The sequence below is a fragment of the Amblyomma maculatum genome, chromosome 2 (assembly GCF_055883805.1).
Source record: "Amblyomma maculatum isolate TAMU_Amacu chromosome 2, ASM5588380v1, whole genome shotgun sequence".
Taxonomy (NCBI): Eukaryota; Metazoa; Arthropoda; class Arachnida; order Ixodida; family Ixodidae; genus Amblyomma; species Amblyomma maculatum.
In genome coordinates, this window is record NC_139345.1 from 197,687,917 (window position 1) to 197,712,268 (window position 24,352).

The window sequence follows — 24,352 nt, forward strand, 5'->3', positions numbered from 1 at the left end:
TGATGCCTTCTCAGTCCCTTGGTCACACATGGCTTGTGGGGCGCACTCCGCAGGGTACTAAAATGGTTGATTGCTCTTTCTCTGAAGAGCCTTTTTTTGTCTTGAGCGACTTGTTTGAGGAGGTATCGGACGGTGCTTTATAAGCGAGACTATCTGCCACCTCGTTGCCTCTGACACCTATGTGTGAGGGCACACACCGGAAATATAAAGCCTATGCTCTGCAGATTCTGCACCAAGCGTAGAGAGCTTATAGACAAGGTATCATTAGGGAAACCGCGCTCTAACCTTTGAAGGGCAGATTTTGAATCTGTTAGGATAACAACAGGTTCAGCCAGAGAAGACCCTAGCTTCCGTAAGGCCACTTCAACAGCAACACTTTCGTTGCTGTTGAAGCGTGCAGGCTACGTATATATTTCATAGAAGGAATGTAAAAAGCCGCTGAGCTAGATTTTCTGACCTTGTCTACAGAACCATAAGTGAATATGTGAAGATGGCGGGCCTACTCTTTTTCCAAATGTTCACATACGAGTGAACGCGTTGTCGCTAAAGGAGAACTGCACTTTGCGCTCACATGAGGAATCGTGACCTTACAGTCGAGGGTCGGAAATGTCCAGTGTAGCTTCAACCATTTAATTTGCCTTCGAACATCAATGCCTAAAGAGGAGTATTAATTGCCATGTAGGCTATAGTCTCAGATCTCTTGCAGATCCGCTGACGAAGGGACTGTCCAGCTACCGTCTCTCCGAGGCGGCTATGTTGCATTAGTAGTCTATGTGAAGCGACAAGGCTAAAAGGAGTTACTCATGAAGTACTGCATTGTTCGCTGCCGCCTGAGGAACTCTAATGGATCTTCTTAGGCCTTTTCTACGGAAAATTTCCCGACATTCAAGCTGTGATGCCGAGGGGAAAATTAAAACTAATTGTTACATTATGCAACTGATCACTAGCGCTTTATGAAGTTTGCCCATTGAAGAAGGATGGTTTCTCCATTGCTCACTTGCACTTCTACGAATCACATTCAGACGCGAATAGAGATGAGACAATCGCATCGACAGCTTTTCGTACTGTAGACGCAGATGAATAATCACACCCAAAATGAGTGGGATTGAACTGGCGATTTGAAGAGCGGCCAAGGCATATCCTTAACCACGCATGACGTCTTCTTACATCTGGAAACGGAAGAAAGCCGCATTTCTGCACTGATAGAGACAATCCCAAAGCTTGAAGGTAGGTTTGTAAAGCAGTGCCTGTCAAGCAATCAGGACTAATCACTTGTGTGGGTATTAAGTAATTCAAATACAAATGTCATCAGCATATATTGACATACGTACTGGCCTGCAATGGTTTCGCAATGAATCGGGGAGGCCAGCCATTACGACGTTAAAGAGCGTGGGGGAAAACACTTCCTTGAGGCACACCTCGTGTTATAGCCCTTTCAGTGCTTATAGTACTCCTTAACCGTACTCGGACCGTACGACCAATGAAAAACGAGTTAATGAACCTTATCATGTGGCCATGTATGTCCACGTCTTGCATTCTGTTCAAAATGGAGCTCTGAAGCACTCTGTCAAGCTTTTTCAATGTTAAGAAAAATGGCTAAAGTGGAAAGGCCGAACGCTCTCTGGTGTTCAATGTAGCACACCAAGTTTGAGAAGTTATCTTGGGCACTTAGTGCTCTGCGGAATCCTGCCATATATGTTCGTAGTGCCCTGATGTCCTCAAGCCACCAATATAAGCGTTCATGTGCCTGCTTCTCCGTCAAGTTAGCCATACAGGAGGTCAGTGACAGGTCGATACGAGGCAAGGTCTGACATGACTTTGCCAGGCTTTAGCACTGGAACTAAATATGCAAAATTCCATGACAGAGCAATGTCGCCAGTCTCCGAAACTAGATTGATGAAGTTTTGGAGCTCCTTCCTGAGTTTCAGGGGCGGGTTCTGCAGCATTTAGTTGGTGATACCGTCAGGACCTGGTGCGCAGCGCCGCAGGCCATTGAGCACAGTCTGAAGTTTCCTAAGCATGAATTGGGTTTGGGCGTCCGTCTCGACTGCGGGGAGGTGGTCGGTTCGAAACCCGCCGCCGGACACCCACCGGCAGAAATTGAATAGAAGCGAACTCCCGGCCTTGGCGCCCAGCTTCCTCAAGGGGTGAGCTTGGAAGAAGCTTGGCTAACCCCGCTGTGTCCTCCGGGACGAAATCAGTTTCGAACACTTCAACCTGTAAAGGTGGTTCGAGATTACCATCGGTTGGAACTTGCAGAGTTCGACGATGTGTTGTGTGTGACTCCATGTGGGGTTGTTGGAACGTTCGAGAAGATCAGTGATGAGTTGACCCCAGACTTAGGGCAGCTCGACCCCGCGAGAGGGGCGTTTACTCGAAACTGCGCAGTCGTCGAGTTGTTGACAGGCCCATGCAGACGTGCCGAGTGAGCTATCCCCGGGCACCAGGTCGGGGGATAGCTTGTACTCATTGAAAAAGCAGTGGGTACCCGGCGGCACCAGGGATCGAGGTACCTCCCGCATACGAGGCGGATGCTCTACCACAAGGCCACGCGTCGAGTCTGGCAGTGATCCGGTAGCTCAGAAACTTTGCCACCTTTCACTGGAGGCAGTATAATCGACTCGCGAGCAATGGACCTTGGCATCTTGCTGTACCTAGGCCATTTATGGACACTGCGGGTTACCGTGACATCCGTCTCCAACACTGGGCACTCTTCAATGCCTGTCACAGGCTTCTTAGTCGGTTGGGTTTAAGGACCAGCAGTGAAAGAGATCTGACGGTGTCGAGCGCTCACCCAAAAGGGGCAGCCACCGAAACTCATTGAATGATCACCACCGCAGTTTGCACAAGCAAAATCTGCCTTGCAGGCTTTAAAATCTTGGTCACAACCACACCGATTACCGCGTCGATTTTTTGTGCAACCTTTGGCCACATGTTCAAACCGTTGGCACCTAAACACAGTGAAGGCATTTCAGTGAAATCAGCGACTACCTGTTTTGTGAATCCCAGCTCAATTTTTTCCGGGCGCTCTGAGTTGGCAGCGAATGTCAGCACGGTAGATTTAGTAGGTTTCACATCTACTTCCTTTTCTTGAAACTCCACACGACGCACGACGCGCCTCGCGTGCAGAACACATTGTGGGTCAAGTTATCAAGTAGGTCGCTTTGTGAATAACACTTTGGTACAGACGTAATAACAAAGGTGTTGTTCATGTTGCAATGGGGCAACTGGACTTTAACTTTGATGTCATCAACCTGAGAGCACTGATGAAGCTTGTCAACCTGCTCTTCTATTGAGACATCCATCTGAAGAACCGCTTGCATGGTGAGCCGGCTACGAGTCGGAGCTGATCCGAGCAGTGATTGAATGGCCGAGAAAAACTATATGGTTTCTTTGTCTTAAATTAATCCTTTTCTCAGTGGGCAAAATTACTACTGGAATCCCGACCAATCATTGTCCTCGGTGACTAACCAACTTGAAGTCCTCGTTGTTGACGTCAGCCATATCGGCCACCGACTCGTCACCGTCCACGATCGTTAACACAATGCCACTTGCCATGTTTTGGCAAATTCCAGAGGCGATTTTTCTCATCCTGGATATATCGCTTGGTGAGTTGGGACGCATCTGATGTTGTGAAGTAGCTTATATTTTGTATGTAGTAGACCTTCGCGGGCCGCTTCGTCTGCTTTCTCGTTTGCCAGGATGGCGCAGTGAGCCGAAATCCATTGAAATATTTTATTGTGACCTTTAGTAACAGCCAAGTGGTGCAGGCATCCAATGTCATAAGAAATCGGGTGGGGATTGGTTCTATACATTAGGGTTTATATGATATGTAGCGTGTTGCGAGTCCGTAAAAATTACCTATCGCCTTGTGTTATGGAGCAAAATATAAGAGAGAGCTTCTTTTATTCCGTATAGCTCTGCTGTGGTGGAGGATGTTCTACGCTGTAGACGCCACGACAGCATTTAACCTAAGGAGGACGATGAAAATTCGCGTGATCAGGAGTCGTGGGGAAGCTGAAACATCAGTGAAGGTGTGTGTATCTTTCAAATACTGCTCAGTTAAGTATGTGAGAGCAGCTTATAGTAGCGCATCCTGCGTCATCTCATTCTTCTCAGTGATACTCGGAGTCAAACCTGCCAAGGTGCAACAGCTGAACAGCTTCACCAAAACAGCAATTGCTGTGATCTATATGGACATGTAGGAAGTGTTTCTTTCCTTCATGTACATGGTTTGCAGAAGGAAGCTAATGAGCTTGGTCTCCTCACATAGCATTCCGTTTTCTCCCTGAAAAAGAAAGTTGAAGGGCTACCCTGGTTCCAACGCCCTAGGGCAGTTAACCGGCGCTCCTGCTCTCTGTTTTGAAATGTGTGTTCACCGGCTCTCTCTGACTTTCTCGCGTGGGGTCCTGTTCGTCGTGGAGAGCGTGACCTCGACGACCGATCAAGCGATGTGTATCACGCCTGATCAGGCCTGATTTCCTGCTCACGCCTGATTTCCAAAATACGATCAAGATCCGCATCTGGAAGGCGGCTATTGGAGAGGGTACATGCTCGCGCAAGCCATTCAAATCTTTATTTTTTTTTCGACAGCCGCCGGCATGCGGTCTTATTATTGTGAATCTACCGCGCGGATTACTTCTGTATAATTGTTTGTTCATGCGCGTTGTCGCGAGACGCGGCCCTGTCATTTCCTTTGCGATGGCAGACGATTCGAGATGCATCTAGAAGGACTGCAGCCACGCTCTTGTATTTCTACAATGTTCCCTGTTATGCTTGTCACCGTTCACGGTTTTATCTAGAAGTTTCTGCGCCGCTTTTAAATTTAGAGCTGACTAGTCGAGTGGGCATTCATAGATCATGACCTCTGACCATGATTATTGCTATCGTCGCCGCCGTTTGCTTTCTTCTTTTGCGGGCACAAGCCAGCCTAGTAAAGAGTTGATTCCTGCGAAGATCGTCTCATTTGTTGCCAGCGGCATTGTAACCACCACGTGCAATCTGGTGGACCATGGCACCCGTCGAAGAGAAACTACGTTTGGTTTTTTGCAACCCCGTGAGCCCTCCTGCTTCCAAGGACGACCAGATGAGGATGCTGAAGACTGGCATGAGCTGTGTTAATGTTTGTCAAAGTACAATGTCTGGACTGAAGAAACAAAGCTGAGTAAAGTGTGCTTTGCTGTTCAATATTCTGTCCGAATCTGTAACAAAAGCCGTGAGAATTCTATAAAGGATTCGGAGAAATTTAATAAAGAGTTCTGGACGATTTTTGCCAATGTCCGAAAAGAAGGAGCACAGGCCTATTTTCAATCACGAATTCAACTCTCTAATGAGTCAGTCCTCAATTACGTAGAAGAAATGAAGCGACTATTTCGCCGCACATACCTTTATTGGACTGAGGAAATGTAAGTGAATTTTTGTAATGCGAGGCGTCAAAGAATCTGTTTTCGCGTACTTCGTGAGAAGCCCGCCCCAAACGGTGGCCGAATTGAAACGAGAAGCATCCTTAATAGAACGGACCCTAGATGCCCGAACTCAATATTACAACCGGCTTCTTCAATTGTTCTCTGCAAACAACTGCGAAGCTGCAGCTACATGTGGGGATAATCTACATGCCTTTATCCGTGAGGTTGTTCGAGAAAAGCTGCGCCGACACCTCCCATCGCCAACGCAGCCGCAGGTTGCGTCAGTCGCCGAGGTCGTCCGCGCAGAACTCCAGCATTTGCTGCGCGTTCAAGCGAAGGCTCCAAAGGCTCCAATGGCTCAGACGCAAGAGCCCACTGCGATGAAATACGCTGCCGCTTTAAGCCGTCATGCGACACGGCGATACCCCACAAGCGTCCGTTGACGAGAACAAGCTTCTTTTTAACGCCTTTCCTTTGCCCCAGCCCGCCAAGCCTACGAGCGACCCTTAACCTCAGAAAGTCAGACACCTAGAGGACTGCGAACAAGCGGTCATTATGTTCCCACTGCGGTGAGGCCGGCCACATTCGACGCCACTGCCCGTAAAGACGAATCGGCCTCCGTGGGTTTGCAGTCGACGTCCCACGACAACGTCACAGTGAACGACAGCAAAAATCGAGAATTATTCGCGTAGCGGTGAGTTTGCACCACCAAGCCATCAGTTCAGGTCCCCATCGCCGTGCAAGGCCCGCTTTGCGCTGCCACGCCGCAATTGCGACGACAGTGTGCGAGGAAAGTCTCCAAGCCAAAGTAGGGGAAATTAAATATAGCAACCTCTGGAGGTGAGGCTGCTTCGCGGCGAAATAACTATGATTCTCCGCCGCCGACGACGATTAACGACGCCGCAGCGTTTACACCACCTCTATGCAAGACAACGCGACCAGACTCCAGGCTGACACCGCCGCCGAGCTAAGTGAGGATAGTGTGCCCCGGCCGCGCCCTCATCACAGACGACGCAGAGATCGAACACCAAAGCCAACATACAATTCGAGGACGCGAACAAATAACCTCGAAGTTGCTGTCGACAGCCGTACTGTTACCACCGTAGAGGACGTCGGAGCTGACTATTCTATCATCAGCGGATCCTTCGCCGCTTAGCTCAAGAATGTTACCACCAAGTGGGAAGGCCCGCTACTAGGCACCGCTGGTGGTAGCCTTATTACGCCTTCCGGGAGATGCCCAGCGAGAGTGACATTGAATGGGCTTACTTATCCTACGAGCTTCATGGTCCTACAGAACTGTTCGAGAGACATTATCCTAGGTATGGATTTTTTCATTTCCGATGCAGCGATCATCGACCTTAGATCAAAGGTCATCACGCTTTCGACGGAAAACGACATACCTACTATGCCGACGTCGACACAATCTGCCGCTCTGAACGTCCTGGACAAATAATTTACCATGCCGCCTCGATCAAGCGTCGTAGTCTGCGTGAGTAGGACAAAAATTGAAACCGCCCAAGGTTTCATCGAAGGAACGCGGTCTTAGAACGAGGTCTTGGTATCGCAAGAGGCATAGCCAATTGTCGGTGAGGAGAGGCTCAGGTACTGGTAAAGAATTGCACCCAAGAATACAGGCACCTCAACTCGGGCATGGCGATCGCTTTCCTCGACGCCCTAGCAAAGCCCCGAGAGGTCTTCGCCCTACACGACTAGTACGCTGATGATGCACCCAGTCGAGGAAATCTGCTGACATTCGACATCCACCCAGCATTACACCGGTGCAGGTGAGACCCGACTGGAAGTCTTCTTAAAAGCTACAGCGAGTGCTTTTCGTCAGTATCGAAGGCGTGACAAACTCCATTGGAAAAGTACCGCAATATACTGCCGGACACGCACGGAATCTATCAAAGCCCCTACCGAGATTGCCACGAGAACGCCAAGCCATCCGAGAGAAAGTAGATGCAGATAAGACCCGACTCGAAGTCTTTTTAAAAGCTACAGCGAGTGTTTTTCGTCAGTATCGAAGGCAAGACAAACTCCGTTGGAAAAGTACCGCAATAGCACTGCCGGACAAGCACGGCATCTTTATCAAAGCCCCTACCGAGATTGCCGCCAGAACGCCAAGCCATCCGAGAGAGAGTCGATGCAGATAAGACCCGACTCGAAGTCTTCTTAAAAGCTACAGCGAGTGTTTTTCGTCAGTATCAAAGGCAAGACAAACTCCGTTGGAAAAGTACCGCAATATCACTGCCGGACACGCACGGCATCTTTATCAAAGCCCTACCGAGATTGCCGCGAGAACGCCAAGCCATCCGAGAGAAAGTCGATGCAATGCTCCGTGACGACGTCATCATGTCAGCTCAGAGCGTCTGGGCAGCAGCCGTCGTTCTGGTGAAGAACAAATACGGACATTTCTTTTCTCCGTTGATTACCACCGCTTCAATCGCATAATGAAGAAGACGTCTACCCGCTTCCCCGCTTCGACGACACATGAATCGGCTCTGTAACGCTAAGTACTTTTCATCGATGGACATGGAGCGCGGGTACTGGCAAATTGAGGTCGACGAAAGAGACCGCGAGAAGACCCCGTTCACAACGCTAGACACCTTTTCTAGTTCAAGGTAATGCCATTCGGCATCTGCTCCGCACCAGCAACATTCTAGCGAGGAAAGGATACTGTACTGGCAGTATAGAAATGGCAAATTTGTCTGGTATACTTAACGTCGTTTTCTTCTCTTGGAACATTGAAGACCATCTGAGAGAGAGAGAGAGAGAGAGAACAACTTTTATTTAAAAAGCCTGCACAATCGGTTAGGCTCCCTCCAAGCAGGGAGGACAAGCTTTTACCGTGACGCAGCCACTACGTCAGTCTCGTGCGTTGTGCTCCTTGAGGTCTTGTTACGTCCCTCGCTACTTCCGCGGGTTCGAGAGGGCCGCCGCCCCCTTCTTGGGGATGCTGCCCCCCCTCTCCTCGGTTTCGCTCGGTCGCTGCCTCTCTAGAGCTGCCGAGACCTGCTGGACGGCTTTGAGTTGTGTCTCTTGATCACAGCTCCTCGTTGCAGCCTCTAGCTGCGGCGGGATCGTCGTCTTCTCTCTGGCTTCGCGCGGATTTACGCTACAGTCCCAAAGGATGTGAGCCGCGGTGGCTCTCTCCTTCGCGCATAGTCTACACATGTCGCTCGCGTGCACACTCGGACACATGTGCTTAGCTAGCACCGGGGTGAGCAGGGACCCCGTCTGTAACTGTCTGTATAACACTGCCTCCTTCCGGGTAAGCCCCGGGTGAGGTGGCGGCATAGTCTGTCTGTTCAGTCTGTACCATTTCACTATTTCGTTGAAGGTGGTCATCTTGTCCTTGGCACTGCGCCGTGACCAATACTCCGAGTCGGCCGTGCTTGCAGCCGCGCGGTTGGTTAGTCCTCGCGCGGCCGAGTTGGCCGTCTCGTTGTGGTTCACGTTTCCGCGTTTCGACACGTCACTGCCCATGTGGGCCGGAAACCACTTGATCACCACAGGACTTTTGCGTCCGATGTCTTCGGCCTTGCGCAGTATGCGCGCGGCCTCACTACATACCCTACCCTTGGCGTAGTTCTTCACTGCCGTTCTAGAGTCACACAACACTGTAGTGTATCCGGGGTCGGAAACGGCCAAGGCGATGGCCACCTCCTCCGCCCGGTGCGCTTCTCGAGTCCGGACGCTCACCGCGGTCTTCGTTGCACCCGTTGATGCCCCGACAACCACCGCCGCGTATGCGTTGGTGTTCTTGAAGACCATCTGAAAAGGTTTTGAACTGGGCTTGACGCAGTCAAGTTGTCAGGTTTAACGTTTAAAGCAGAGACGTGTTACTTCGCCGAAGAAGAGATGTTTCTGGTTATATTTTCAGCAAGGAGGAGTTCGCCCCAACCCACAAAAACATCTTCGATCGCACAGGTCCCACAGCCCCATGACAAGAAATCAATACGCCGATTCCTTGGCCTATGCGCCTATTAGCGACGATTTGCCAAGAACTCTCGCGCCTCGCCCAACCTTCGCCGCAGTTTCCAAAAGCAGACATGCCATTTTACTGGGAAGCACAGCAAGCGGAAGCCTTCGAGTAACTAAAGTGCTGCCTGCAGTCCCCTCCTGTCTTAGGCCACTGATGATAACGCCGAGACTGAGATACACGCCGACGCAATCAGTGAGGGCCTAGGCGCCGTTCTCGTTGAGAAAAATGCTGAACAGGAAAAAGTAATCGCCTGCACTAGCAGGTCTTTCTCAATAGCCGAAAACAATTACTCCCCGAACGAAAAAGGAGAGCCTTGCGATCATCTGGGTTCCGACAGTATCTATACGGTCGACCATTCAAGTTAGCCAGCAATCATCCTGCGTTCTGTTGGCTCAGCAATTTGAAAGACCCCTCAGGCCGCCTTGTTCGATGGAGCTTACGTCTCTAAGAATTTTAGCTCAAAGTGTTCGACAAGTGTGGCCTCAAGCATTTTGACGCAGACTGCTTGTACTACGTCGACGCTTTCTTGGGACCGGTAAACGCCAGCAGTTTCCCTCAACAGCAGCACTCAGACCCTGAGTTGAAGGACCCGGTGGACTACTTAGGAGGAAAAATCGCTTCCCCTCTTGCTGTGTTCAGACGTCAGTTGTCCTTCGCACTGCGCAACGACGTCTCCGTGAAGAAGAACTACGCGCCCAACAAGATTACATACCTCCTTGGCGTGCCTAAAGAACTCCGAAAGGAAAATTTGCAGGCGTTCCACATTATTTACGGCAGCGCTCACGCAGGCCATCTTGACCTACACTTCATACAAGTCACCGACGAACAACAGCATACCATCCCCTGACCAATGGTCTAACAGTGCGCCTTAACAAACCGACTGCGGACATGATTGCTATGTACATCGACGCCGAACACAGGACCTGGGACACCATCCTGCCGTACGTGATCTTCGCGTATAACACGGCCATCCAGGAGACAACCAGAGCGACCCCGTTCATGCTTGTGTACGGCAGGCAGCCAATGACTACGCTCGACGCTATGTTGCCGCACATGACAGAAGGTAACTTCGACGTCGCCGCCTACCTGCAGCGTGCAGAGAAAGCCCGACGACTCGCTCGAATGCACATCAAAGACCGTGAACGCACCGATCCTCACTCTACAACTTGCGACTACGCGACACACAGTGCAAACCAGAAGAACAAGTTTGGGCTTGTATGCCGATACGCCGTCACGGACTGAGTGAAAAGCTCTGGCGGCGGTACTTCGGCCCATACAAGGTCATTCGGCGCATCGGACAGCATAATTATGAAATCATTCCCGACGGTACGGCAGCATCACAACGGCGACGCACGCACCCAGAAATAGTGCATGTTGTTCGTCTGAAGCCTTATTACATGCGCTAAAGACCATAGTTATTTTAATTTCTCGTAATGTGTTTGCCTTTTTATGTTTACTTTATAAAAATCGGGGGGACGCCTTTTGAAAGGGAGAATAATGACGGGAACCATTCAAATCTCTGTTTTCCTTCGACGGCCGCCGCCATGCGGTCTTATCATTCTGAATCTAGCGCACGGATCACTTCTGTATTTTGTGTTTTCATGCTCGTTGTCGCGAGACGCGGTTTATTATTTATTTTGCTGTATCAGATGATTCAAGATGTATCTCGAAGGGTTCAAGCCACGCGCGTGTGTTTGTACAATGTTCCCGGTTTTGCTAGTCGCCGTTCACGCATTTACCTAGATGTTTCTAAACCGCTTTTAAATTTAGCGCTTACGAGTGAAACGGGAATTCGTAGATCGATGACCGCTGAACACTATTCTTGTTATCACCGCCGCCGTTTCCTTAGAGCATTTGCGGGCTCAGTCAGCTCAATAAATAGCTGATTCCTTCCAAGATCGTCCCTCTGTTCTCAACTGCATTGTCACCATCAAGTGACAATACAAACCGACCACGATTTATAAAGCTTTCTGCTAGATCACTGGCCGCTGCAAATGTGGAGTACGCTTTACGAAATTTTAAAAATGCATCGCCGAAAGATGAGAGTATTTCTTCCACTGTTGAGATCGGCGAGTTAAAAGGCCCGAAACAAACTATTTTCTCTTACAGATCTGATATTCAGCTTTCGGATAGTTAGGACAATTGGGTATTCCGTAAAACGGCGCTTAAGCTGGACAAGCGCTGTTATTTTTGAAGTCTCGATCATCGCGTCAGGCGGGATGAAAAGGTGGAGTTCCCAACCATTATACGCAATCCTATGAAATCCTCAGCAAGAGCGGTACTGCTGAAATGAGCACGGTAGAACCTGCCGCCCACCCAATGTTTGTACCGGCGACTTCTACTAATCCAACTGCGGAACTGCAAAGGGATATTATAGAAGAGTTGCAGAAATGCATTTCCATCGAGTGGAAACACTGATAGAATCAAAGATTCAGTTCAGACTACTTTTCCAGAAGATAGTACCCGCAGTGCCCGAATATTCCTGGCTACCCATAAGGGGCTCACCAGGTTGATGCTCTTGTTCAAACCCTTACCAAAGTGAAGACATATCCAGCCTGTTTACCTACGATTACGCTATCTTGTTGTTCTTATTGAGTCTTCATTTTACTTTTATTGTTGTTGCATGCTTTTCAAGCTTTCAAAAAGGCTGTCAATGAAAGAATGAGTTCAATTCGAGCGTCTTGCAAACTTTCCTTTTATGGAATAAAGGCCAATTTGCAGGAGTGTTTGTTGTCCTGTGTGTATTGCTAGATTATTTTGCTGTTTGTGTTTGTATTTGTTTCCAAACATGTTTTTAAATAGCTGCAGTTTTATCCCTGTCCGATGCTAATTAAAATAACTTGAATTTCAAATATAAAAGTATTTTTTTCTGATTTCATATTTTGGCATTGAAAACACAGTTCCTAAAAAGACACTCCGAATGGTGCTTCACAGTCAAACGCACATTGCACACATCTGTACTTGTGTATTTGTTTTACAATCGCAGAGAGCTAAATTATTGAAAATAGATTTATGTACAGAGCAATGCTGTAGAAGAAGCAAGAATCTTTGAAATTGCAATTGGGATATATCCTCTGCTAATGATTTGGTCACTAAAATGGCTAGTATGCGTACTTTTTAGACGAATTGCACTCCTCGCATCTTTAGGTAAATGCTACAAAAGAAAAGTTGTAACAAAGCTGATCATGCGTCATAATGGCGTATGCTTCTTTATAATGTTACGCGGTGGCAAGCCTGTGCGCACAGCGAACAGATACAGGAGATGGCCGATGACTGAGAGATGACTTAATAAATCGCGGCAGGCCTAGCGGAGCGCTCCTGCCCGCGCCCGCGCCACTGGACGCTTCTTTCTCGTCCGTAAAATTACTCGGGGCCCCCGAGCGATCGTCCTGATCGTGGACAAGGAAGTTTGCTGATGTCGATGCGATTCATAGCATAACGATGGGCGTGACTAGATGGCTTACGAAGAAGAGGAAGAAGGAAGAAGACAATTGCTTGTAGACACGATGATTCCCGATGAAGCCTTACCCAGGACGCGTTCGAGCGACAGGTCGCCAAGAACTGGTGACGGAGGCCCAGGCGCGCACCGCATGGCATGGGAAGGGGCGATGTCTTTGAGCGTAGTGGCGTCATGGGTCTTTGGTCCTTAGGGTCTTTGCTCGGCACAACGGGTCAGTGGGTTCATATGGTGGTCATCTCGCTGTGTCTTGTGGTCCTGTGGTTGGCGTTTCGCGTCAATCTCTCCGTCGTGTATTGTAGTCGGGACGGGGGCACGGGTCGCTTCGAGTCCGGCAGGAGGGGGATGCAATGCCCACTATGCTTTCTGCCGACGGCGCAAGAGGGCGCAGGGCGCGGACGCTCCGGGCCAGGATAAGGAGAAATTAATTACCCGGCATCTCCAACCATATGTTTATGAATCGCAGGGAGCCTACCGTGAGCTGCCGCTGCATGCGCCACTGCCGGCTTCGTCCTCGTTCCTAACGATATATTTGTTTTGACGCCGTAGAAGTGTAGCGATGTTCCTCAACACTTATTTGTACTCTGCCAAAAGTAGCGCAAAATAAAAACAATAACAGAAAGGCTGCTCGCCGACGCACAGCGTAGAAGCAGACCACAATCGCTGTATTCTGGCGCCGCCGCTGTCACCACCACCAACCGACTGAACGTAACCGGGCGACCGGCCAAGCAGTGACGTAGAGGCACGTGGCAGCAGTGAGGGACTCAAGTACAGCATGTACTAAGATTTGTGCCGTCTTGCCGTTATTCGCTGTTCGGCGTGACAGCAGCGAGCAGTACGTGATTTAAAGTTTCATCGAAAAATGTACTTTGTTTATGGCAAGAAAACATCGCTCAGACAACATGCATTCTTCATGTAGGATTATACTGGCTTAGCGCAGAATAGACCGCTAATTTTTGTTGTACAATAACATTTAAGTCCTTCAGCAGTAAATATATATGTACATGTAACCCCCGCATTAATTCCAGGATTAACGCCATGAACGCCACATACGAACCACTTCAGAAAGATTCTACGGGAAAAGCTACAGCGTTTACGGCTGTCGACAGCAGTAAGTAGATGAGCGTTTCAGTCAGCTTATTTCAGTGTGCTGCTAGAAGTTTTCAATCTGTGCACAGTTTTCTTTATCCTTGTCTATAGTGTTTACCTGAAGTATTTATGTCTTACACCAATTCCTTAATGCTTTCAATTTGGCATCAGGTATTGTGGACACGGAGAAGGGGTAGGCAGCGAACGCGATCGTTAGATGGCATCCTCGAGGCGCTGCAAATGAAGTTATGTGATGTTAGGAAGATAGTGAGAGACCGGAAAGCGTGACGTGATATGATTAATTGGGTCACGAAGTGTCCCTGACGTGACTGAAGTGAACTGATTGTGGACATGCAATGCGAAATGAATTTAGGAACATTTTCAAATTTAGAAAAATCACATATTTACAGTGGGACTCAAAGGGTGCCAACTCATCTTGACTGAGGTTATATCTATTTTCAAATATGTTGGCATTGTGTAGCGTCTATCCTTACGAATATCCAGTGCAGTCACCTCATACCTGTTAGGCTTACACCGTCACTTAGAATGAAATCGAACACAAAAGGAGCCAACCGTTAAACCACTGTTCCATATTTGACAGTAAGGCTATAGGGATCAAAACCATTGCTATGCTATTCAAGAAACAATACTAAAGATATGAAGGTCTTACCTGCATATTTGACGCACGTTGAAACACCTGCTAATTAAAATTTTGTTTTCGCTAAAGAGCGCTATACGTCACTATTCAGATCCATAAGTGCCCTATTCCTCTCTTGCAAAGGTGTCAGGTGCATAGCTATGAGAATATTGCCGCGAACTATTCAAATCTTTATTTGTTCTTTTTCGACTGCCGCCGGCATGCGGTCTTGTTATTGTGATTCCAGTGCGCGAATTGTTTTATTATTCTTTGTTTGTTCATGCTTGTTGTCGCGAGACGACGCTTTATCAGTTTCTTTGTCGCGTAAGATGCGTACAGATGTATCTCGAAGATTCCAATGCTCGCGTCCATTTCTACAATGTTCCAGGTTAAACTAGCCACGTTTGCGTCCTTATCTAGATGTTTCCGAGCAGCCTTTATATTGAGCGTTGACGTGTGGGACAGGTATTCTCAATTCTACGACCAGGGAGCACGTTTTCTGCTATCACCGCCGCCGAGGTGTTGAGTTCTTTTGCCGAAGTCAGCCTAATAAAGAGTTAATTTCGCGGCTGCTACGTCTGTGTGTTATTTTGTAATTACGGCATTGTCACCGCCACGTCCATCCTGGCGACGTACTGTGTAGGCAAGATGGCAGGGTCCTAGTATTGCTTAAGGCGCTGGACGTGGACAGTCTCGCGGCCGTGTCGGCGGAGGCTAGGTGAGGGCATTAGGTTTAAAAACGTAATTCATGGGAAAGATGCGCTCAAGGACACGATAGGGGCCGTAATACTTTGTAATAAATTGAGAGCAATAGTCTGGAAGCACCTGATTTAATCCAGAGCCAGACGAGAATTGCGATGTTGTATGATGGTTGTCGTGGCGGGATTTCTGGTGGGACTGGGCTTCAGTCGTGAGAGACAGGAAAGTTTGGTGACACTCTTCTGCGTGTCGGGCAGCTTCGGAAGCAGCGGTATACGCAGATGCGCGTGGATGGTAGGAAAGAAAGAAGGTAAGCGTAGCCGATGGTATATCTTGAACACTCCTGTATGGCTGCATTGTTGGTTAGCGTGAAAATAGTCCCAGACGTGAGAGCGTAGGTAGTGGAGAATGACTAGCAATCATTTGCGGCCATCAGCACTGTAGTTATGCCGATAATGCAGGTTGTTACGAGTGACGAAGTGTGATGCTTGACGACGAAGCGCACGCGATGGAGAAGCAGGCGATAGATGGGAGAGGAGATCGATAACAGACGCAACCCAGGTGTCTCTCCGCTGCTCATAGGGTATGTCACTGATTTGAAGCGACGTTGCTGAGGCATCCAAGGTGGAAATGATGGCGATGTCAGTTGGAAGGGGCATCGAGAAAGAGCATCAGCGTCTTGATGCTTGCGGCCAGAGCGGTAGTCTACGTGGACATCAAATTGCTGTGGACGGAAAGCCCACCTGGCAAGACGGCCGAGTGGGTCTTTAAGGGAGGAAAGCCAGCACAGAGTATGGAGGTCCGTCACAATATCAAAAAAGGCGGCCATAGAAGTAAGGGCGGAATTTGGTTAGAGCTCCAACTACAGCCAAACACACTTGTTCAGTGAGCGAGTAATTTTACTCCGTCTTCATGACCGTTCGGCTTGCATAGGCGACGACATATTCAGCAAAGCCAGATTTCCGCTGAACGATTACAGCGCCGAAATTGACACCACTGGCGTTGGTGTGTACTTCAGTAGGGGCCATCAGGTCGAATTGACGCAGGACGAGCGGGGTCTTGAGCATGCGGTGTAACGTATTGAAGGCGGCGACACATTACGGTGGCCATAGCGAGAAGTCGTAACTGCCCGACCGAAGCTGTGTGAAAGGGGCAGGACAGGAGGCGAAGTATCGAATGAAGCGACGAAAATGGGGGCACAGGCTTAGGAAGCTGCTCAGGTTTTTGATGGATCAATATTTGGGAAAAGCAGCGACAACACGAAATTAGGCCTGCCTGGAGAAACCCCTTCATTGGAGACAACGTTCCCTAAAATGATCAGTTCACGGGCAGTAAAACGACATTTCTTTAAGTTGAGCTGCAAGCCGGCATCCGAAATGTAGGTGAAGACGTGCTTCAGGCGGTAGAGGTGAGCGCTGAAGTCAGGAGAAAAGACGATGTCGTCGAGATAGCAGAGGCAGATGTTCCATTTCAGTCCACACAAAATGGCGTCCATCATTATCTCAAATTTTTGGAGCATTGCAAAGGCCGAAAGGCACAACAGTAAATTCTTTTGAGGCCATCTGGAGTAAAAAAAGCGGTTTTAAGGTGGTCGGCTGCTTCCATTGGGACCTGGCTTTGCCCGGACAGTAAATCTAGGGAGGAAGAGAACCCATCCCGTTGCAAAAAGCCCAGTGCGTTGTCGATATGCTGAAAAAGATAGACGCGTTTCTTCGTATACTTACAAGTCGGCGGTAATCTACACTGAAGCGGATGAAGGCATCCTTCTTCTCAACCAGCAAAAGAAGGCCCCATTGGCTGTTTGAGGGCTGAATGACACCCTTCTGTAGCCTCTGGTATGCTTCCCCTTCAAACATCTGGCGCTCTGCGTCATAAACACGCTATGGCCGCTCTCGCAGTGATGCGTGAGCTCTAGTGTCGATTCGATGAGTGACACTGTAACTTTGACCCTGGTAATTTTTATGGCAGTAGGGGAAGAGTTGAACTGTTGAAGTACGGCAAGAAGTTGCGCTTGCTAAAGTATGGGGCCACTAGCATCAATGAAGTGGCGAAACAGGTCTATGGAAGAGTTAGCGGTTATAGAAAGTGAAGGGCTGCGCCCACTCAAGGTGAAGTGCAGCGCGCCCTCAGTCTCTTCACAGAGAAGAGAGGCAATGGGTTGTAGGCTCCCGACGCATTCACCGCAGCGCTCAGCAGAAGGGTATTTGAACGGGTTTTGAGCACATTGAGCGACTATATGTCGTGCGCCAGGAATTGCATGGTCTTGGAGTCGGTCGAAGATAGGGTGCTGGAGCTTGCACTGGCACTGACGGTAAAGTAAAAGTTGGCGGCCAAGGTCGTGGAACCATGTCGGAGTAAGTCAAAGGATCTGCGACAGGCCTTGGGATGACATTGTCATAGGTCATAGGAACGGCGGCAGGAGTTGGAACGGGGTCGGCGTAATACAGACGAGCAGCAGCAACAAATGATGGCGGGTCGATAGATCGAAGCTCCTCAGTACCTTGCTTCTAAATAGCCTGTCGCAAGGCCGGGGACAAATGGGGTGGCTGCTTTTTATAGAGATAGAAAGCAGGAAAGCTTACGCGCCATATCATTACGAATAAATGCTTTAATTTGCTGCCTCAACGCTGGGCTGTCAGCTGCAGGCGTCATTCTGGCAGGTGATTCAACTTATGCTTGAGGCTGACGCGTCATCAACCTGTGATTGCGCTGCTCCTCGAAGCTCTGGGAGAGCGTGAAGACCTCATTGCCGGTTCATCTCTAATTGTTCACACAGGTTACAAGGCGCCTACAGTTTCCAAAGTGCTTATCCGTCCTTCCGTGCCGTAGCAAGTTGCTCAGCACCCTGCCAGGTGTCAGCGAAGTGCGGCTGTTCACTTATCATCGAGGCGTCATCTTCGACAATCGTGCCTTCACTGAAGCGCCTGCGTGACCCTTCTCCTTGCATCCTTAAATGTCGCCACCTCAAATCGCCAAGCTTCATTGCAGCTGTGGTTCTGGTCATCAAACCTACCATTAAGCATATTTCATTATTCACCCAGGTTACCAGACCCCTGGAGTTTCCGAAGTAGTTGTCAGTAGCATCTTGCCAGGTGTCATCGAAGTACGGCTGTTCCCTTATCAAGGCATCATCTTCCACAATCGTGCCCTCACTGTAGCACCTGCACGACCGTTCTCCTTGTACCCATAAAGGCGCCACCTCAAATCCTAACGCTTCAGTGCACTAGTGGTTGCGGTCATCGAACCTAGCACTAAACATCTTTCATTGTTCATTCAAGTCGGTGCCGCTGTTCCCTTGTGCTCATCTGACAGCCTTGACCGATAGCCACTGCTGCTGGTATCTCAGTTTTCATCACTGTGTACTTTGTGTTCACCTTTTCCCAATGCTAGCCAATTTCATTTTTCATTTCGCATTTTTATTTTATAGACAACTTTTGAGGGCCATTACATAAGGGGTGGATACAAATTTTGGATGAGATGGTACAAAGTCATGTGTTATGATGATAAATAGCTGTAGGCTTTTCGTGCGAACCTTATTGGACAGGTTGTTACAATCTCTTCGGGAAGGCCATTACAGTCCGCAGCAGCGCGTGAAAGAAATATGTTTGCGAGGGTTACGGTTCGTGCACGTGGACAGCTGATCTGGAGATGGAGGAGATTCCGGTGAGATATGCGTGCCGTTGGGACCATATAGGGTGCAGTTTGTTGATGGCTGTAAAAAAACTTGTGAAATAGTGAAAGACTGGCTATGCGGCGGCGTATCTCGAGTGGCTGTAAACCTGAAAGGGATTTCAGATATGATACACTGGTGCTGTAATGGTATGACGAATCAGTAAACCTGGCGGCGCGGTTCTGCAAAAGTTCTAGTGCATTGCTGAGGTAAGCTTGATGTGGGTGCCAAATTGGTGATGCATATTCTACTTTTGATTTCACAAGTGATTCGTAAGCTAGTAACCTGACGTGCACGGGAGAATCGCGAAGATGACGTCTTAGGAAACCAAGGGATTTGTTAGCTAAAGGAATGATGTTAGTTATATGAGTTTTACAGGATAAATCAGCACACAGAGTTACGCCTAAATATTGGTATGATAGCACTGGTAGCACGGGAACAGTGGCAATTTAATAAAGGGATACGAGTGGGTTGCGGCGGCGATGAAAAGACAGTACATAGCATTTGTGAGGGTTTACTTCCATTTGCCAAGTTTCGCACGAATCCTGAATCTTGTTAAGGTCGTTTTGGAGGTATAATTGATCAGAGGTGTTATAACTTTTTGATAAAGAACACAATCATCAGCAAACATGCGGATTTTACCGGACAATTGAAAGGGTAAATAATTTATGTAAATTAAAAACAGAAGGGGACCTAGTACGGGATCTTGAGGGACGCCTGATGTTACAGGAAGGGAGCTGGAATTATATTCATTTACGAAAACGGATTCAGTGCGGTTAGTTAGAAATTCGGTAATCCATATAACCACATCTGGATCGAGGTGAATGTGAGATAACTTGTGCAACAGGCGTTTGTGAGGAACTTTATCGAAAGCTTTTTTTTAAATCAAGAAAGATAGCGCCAGTTTGTAGATTAAGATCTAGGTTGGCATGCAGGTCATGTATAAAAAGTGCTAGTTGAGTGTCACAAGAAAAGCCTTTCCGGAACCCGTGCTGCGCAGAATGAAAAAAAATATTAGAATCCAGAAAGGCAACAATATGGGAGAATGTGACATGTTCCATGATCTTACAAAGCACACTTGTTGAAGAAATGGGCCGATAATTTAATGGAGAATTGTTGTTACCGGATTTGAAGACCTAAATGACCTTCCCAACTTTCCATTCAAGAGGAAGTTGCCCTGTAGAAAGGGATTGCTGGAATAGCAAGCATAAATATGTGGCACTGATGGGTTTAGTACTCTTACGGAATTTAGCGTTGATATTATCAAAGACGGCTGAGGATGAAAGTTTCATTGTATCAATCAGCGATAGAATCCCAGAGGTGTTAAATTCAACAGGTGACATAATATTAAAAAAAATTTGTCTAGCATAGGAAATGGCACATCGGATTCGTTAGTGAACACTGATTGAAATGCAATATTAAACATGTGAGCACAATCTGCCTGACTAAGAACTTCTCCCGCTTCATTTATGATAGTGACATCATGTTTGTGTTTAGATTTTATGATGTCTCAGAATTTTCGATGATTGGTATTAAGTATTTTGGGCAAATCCTTGTTAAAAAAAGAATGCTTGGCCTGCCGAGCGGTTGACTTATACGCCTTTTCGGCAGCATAGTATTTATCCCAGGCTGTTTGGTTAGTTTGTGCTTTGGCTGCGCGAAAAAGACGTTTCTTTCGGCTTTCGGGCCAAATAAGTGATCACTGTAAGGCCCACAAGCGCGCATCAGACTTCCACAGGATACGTGTTCTTAATAGGGGTGACGATTTGATTGCAGGGAAAATATAAGTAGCAATAGAGATCAAGAAGAGTGGTGAATATTGTGTCAATGATCCCTCAGTGCATTTAGTGGTAAAAGAGCACGCACACCTTAGATGTGATCCGTAAAACAAGAATATTTTTCCTTTTATCAAGTTGTGCATCCTTAAATTGATGAGCCAGTTTCTGGGTGCTTATCACTTGCCCGTATGTATTTATTCCGCGCTATAATAATATAACAGTTGCTGTTACAGCGCCTATGTCTGAGCCCAACGTTCGCTTCTCTGTCTGCCGTATATTTTTTGGCGGCTTTTTTCAACAACCGTACGACGCCCAACTCGTCGGAAACTAAACGCTCGTCTATGCCACCTGCTGCAGTACTGCGAACACGGCTGTGAAATTTCCTTTTTGAACGACAGGTGTGTAATGACGCTTGGAATTGCAACGTCAAACATTCCATCGATCGAGCAGCCCCCAGTGATCAGATCTTTATTATGAGTGACTTACATGACCGCTGAGTGCTGACTGATAGCTAGTTTGATAACGTTTAGAAATAACATGAACTGTTGCGGTTGAAAGAGGCTTTTGTGCACACAAGCGAGCTTTAATTTATTTATTCATTCAATTGACGGCTTCAAGTGGGGCTTGGCAGGCTGCTTCATCCCGCCACATTTTGAAAGATGCTGTGTTCACCTTACAATCGGGCTTCTATATCTTCGCATTATGACAGCGGGTCACCGCTTATGCGACGTCGTAGAAGTTATTTGTTGCTAGGTAGCAAAAACAGCACATGTTGCCACCAAGGCTGAGAAAATATCCTCCTAAAATACAAAGAAGCGATGGAAGTAACATTGGTATGGACAATTTCATTATATGTAAAAACTAAGCTGAACATTTTTTTTTTTTTTGCGGAACTTACTATCAACCATGTGTCAGCACTGCGTCACGTTCAGTTTGTTTTATTCCCTCGTATGCAGAGCGTTAAGGGGTGAACGCACTATTTAAAACCGACAAATAAAATAACGAATCTTTATTGAAGCCTCTTCCTTCCTCAGGGAGCAATCCGTTGGAGGGGAGCGGATTTTACTCAAGGAATGTCTCGGGAAAATCAAGTGAAGAATCTCGTAGCGGCTGCCGCAGCCAATGGCCACAAGTGCTCTACTTTTACCCTTTCACGCTACGCATTGCATTTCGTCATATTTTTCAACCTCCATCCGTGCGTGATGGATCGAAATAAACAATCTCACTGGCCTCTTAAGGTGTGTTGAAGATAAGAGACGGATATAGTTACGTACATGGCGCACCTCGAAATCTGACTTCGCGAAGCTCGAAATTGGATTTACCCACGTCGAAAACCAAATTAGTGAACCGCTAAATAGATTTAGCTCTCCCTGGCATTTTTGTGTATATCCAAAGTTAGGAAGGAATCTCTTTGTATGTATATGCACAGTCGAAATTTTGACGCTTTCGCAAGATATTACGCTAGTCGAGAGAGCCAACCGTCTCTAAATCTCATGTTTCGTTTGCAAATACAGGATATTGCTTTGAATTTATTCCGTAAAAAAGCTTTGGCTTGCAGATTTTCTGCCACGGTCGTCCAATGTCAACTGCGAGAACCTGTTCGGCTGCCTTTCTCAAAGTGTAGCATTAGGCACTTAATCGGATTTCTTAACTCCACGTAAGAACTCTGTATTATTGACGGACCTACAAGATCCATGCAGTCCAGTCGTTTTTACACTAACTAAATGGCCAAGCTGAGATTTTGGCAGGTTGGTATCCATTCAGTGTTGGCGATAAGCGCAAAAAACACAAGACGTAGACATGAAAACCGCTTGCCTTGTCTCTGTCCTGTTTTCACTACAACTCGATTATTTCGAATGGCAAAAATCGAAAACACATGCACAGTCAATTTCAGAAAAATTAGTGCATCAACTCCCTTTCTTTTCCCTCCTCTCTTACATGTCTGCGGACTTTGAACCAGTTTTTATGCTGCAGCAGCTCGTCGACGCGATGCATGTCTAGGGTTAGACAGGACTCAGTAAATATAGCTATATCAGTGGCGTTATCATTCAGGAAGGTTTATTAGTTTCGTAGACGTTGCAAAGTGACTCAGGCTATGCGAGAGGCCGCAATGAAAAGGCCCGGAAATTTCTTCCATCTGAGATCCTTAAACCTGCTCTGCTATGGCACTGTACAAGGGCGCCTTGGTTTAGCCTCTAGGGAAAAGCAGCCGCCTTGGCCGGGGGTTTGATCCTGCGTCCGTGGGCTCAGGAAGGCTTCAAAAACATCTTTTAGTCAGATATCGGCAGATGTTGGCTCTTAGAGAAGGTAAAGTTCGAGTGATTGGAGCAGCGTACTTCAGTCCTGGTGACTGACTTGCGTACGTGGTAGTGGTCGTGGAACGGAAGGGATCAACTATAACTGCACTCCACAGACATAAACATTTTCGGAATTACAGTTGTATGGCTGGTCATTCATTAAAAAGGGCCGAACTGGATCTTCAAAGGGGTGACTAATTCTTGGGTGTAACAATAAAGTTTTGTTTAAAAAAACTAGTTGTGCTTTAACTCTCATTAACCCTAGTTGGATTGCAATTTCAACGGCGGAAGTTTCTTTTGTCTGCTACATTATTCCCCTATCACGCCTTATCAGTGTAAGGTGCTACATTATTGGAACACTTATGCTCATCTTTTAAGAGTATGACGCGGGAGCGTAAGTTACCAGTCTTCTGCTCCTCCACCTCCCCTTCCTCGGCTGTTCAAGGTCAAGCGTGACCTCCGCCGGGACCGCGCGACGGCTCGAAACCTGGCGCAGTATTGCTATCGCCATAACATCTGGACACATTTGATATAGTACTCACCAGTTCCATCAGAAGTATTTGTGATCTTCGGCTGCCAAAAGTATCCTTTATTCTTAAAACCAACGAGCTTGCTATTCCTCAGGCAATTGTTTTGCATGTAATATTCTATTCTCTGTGCCCGTTCAAAGTTATCAGGTTGGTTTAGCAAGGCCAAATTTCGTCATAGACTCAGGCAGCCCCCCCCCCCCCTTTCCCTACTATCATCGCTAATTAATAAACAATTTGGAGCTGCAAAGCAGTTTTATACGTCATTGTGTCCGTCTGTAATAGCCTTATATACCGCGCAAATGTTTTTTGCGTGTTCGGAGTTCAACTGCAAAAGGTTCTTTCTTTCTTCTAATTTCACTCCTTTTCAGAATTACCTGGACCACACTAATTATATAATATGCAATTAATTTACAACTACACATAAATCGCAGCACAACTTCGTCTCTGCCAGAGTGCGGCCTCTCATTACGGCACCCGAATCCAGTCTCTCTTTTCTTCCGTCGTCGATCGCCTCGTTTCAAAGTCGCCCGCTCCCTCGAAGTCCTCCTCGCCAGGTTCATAGGGAATTCTCCTTCCTCCGTCGTTCCAGCGCAGCTGTTTATGGCTGCTGCAGGCGTCTTTCACTCTAGCAGATGTGCGTGCATCGAGACACCCTACTTTCACCGCCGTTACAACAGTAGACCGCCAGCCTCCGCCACGTTCCCAGACCCCGACTCGTTGGCTTGGCTAGGGATGGTTGCGGGAAGATCGGGTGTCATTTCGGGAGCGACTCTTTTTTATGGTCAACCTTATTTCCGCTGGCTGT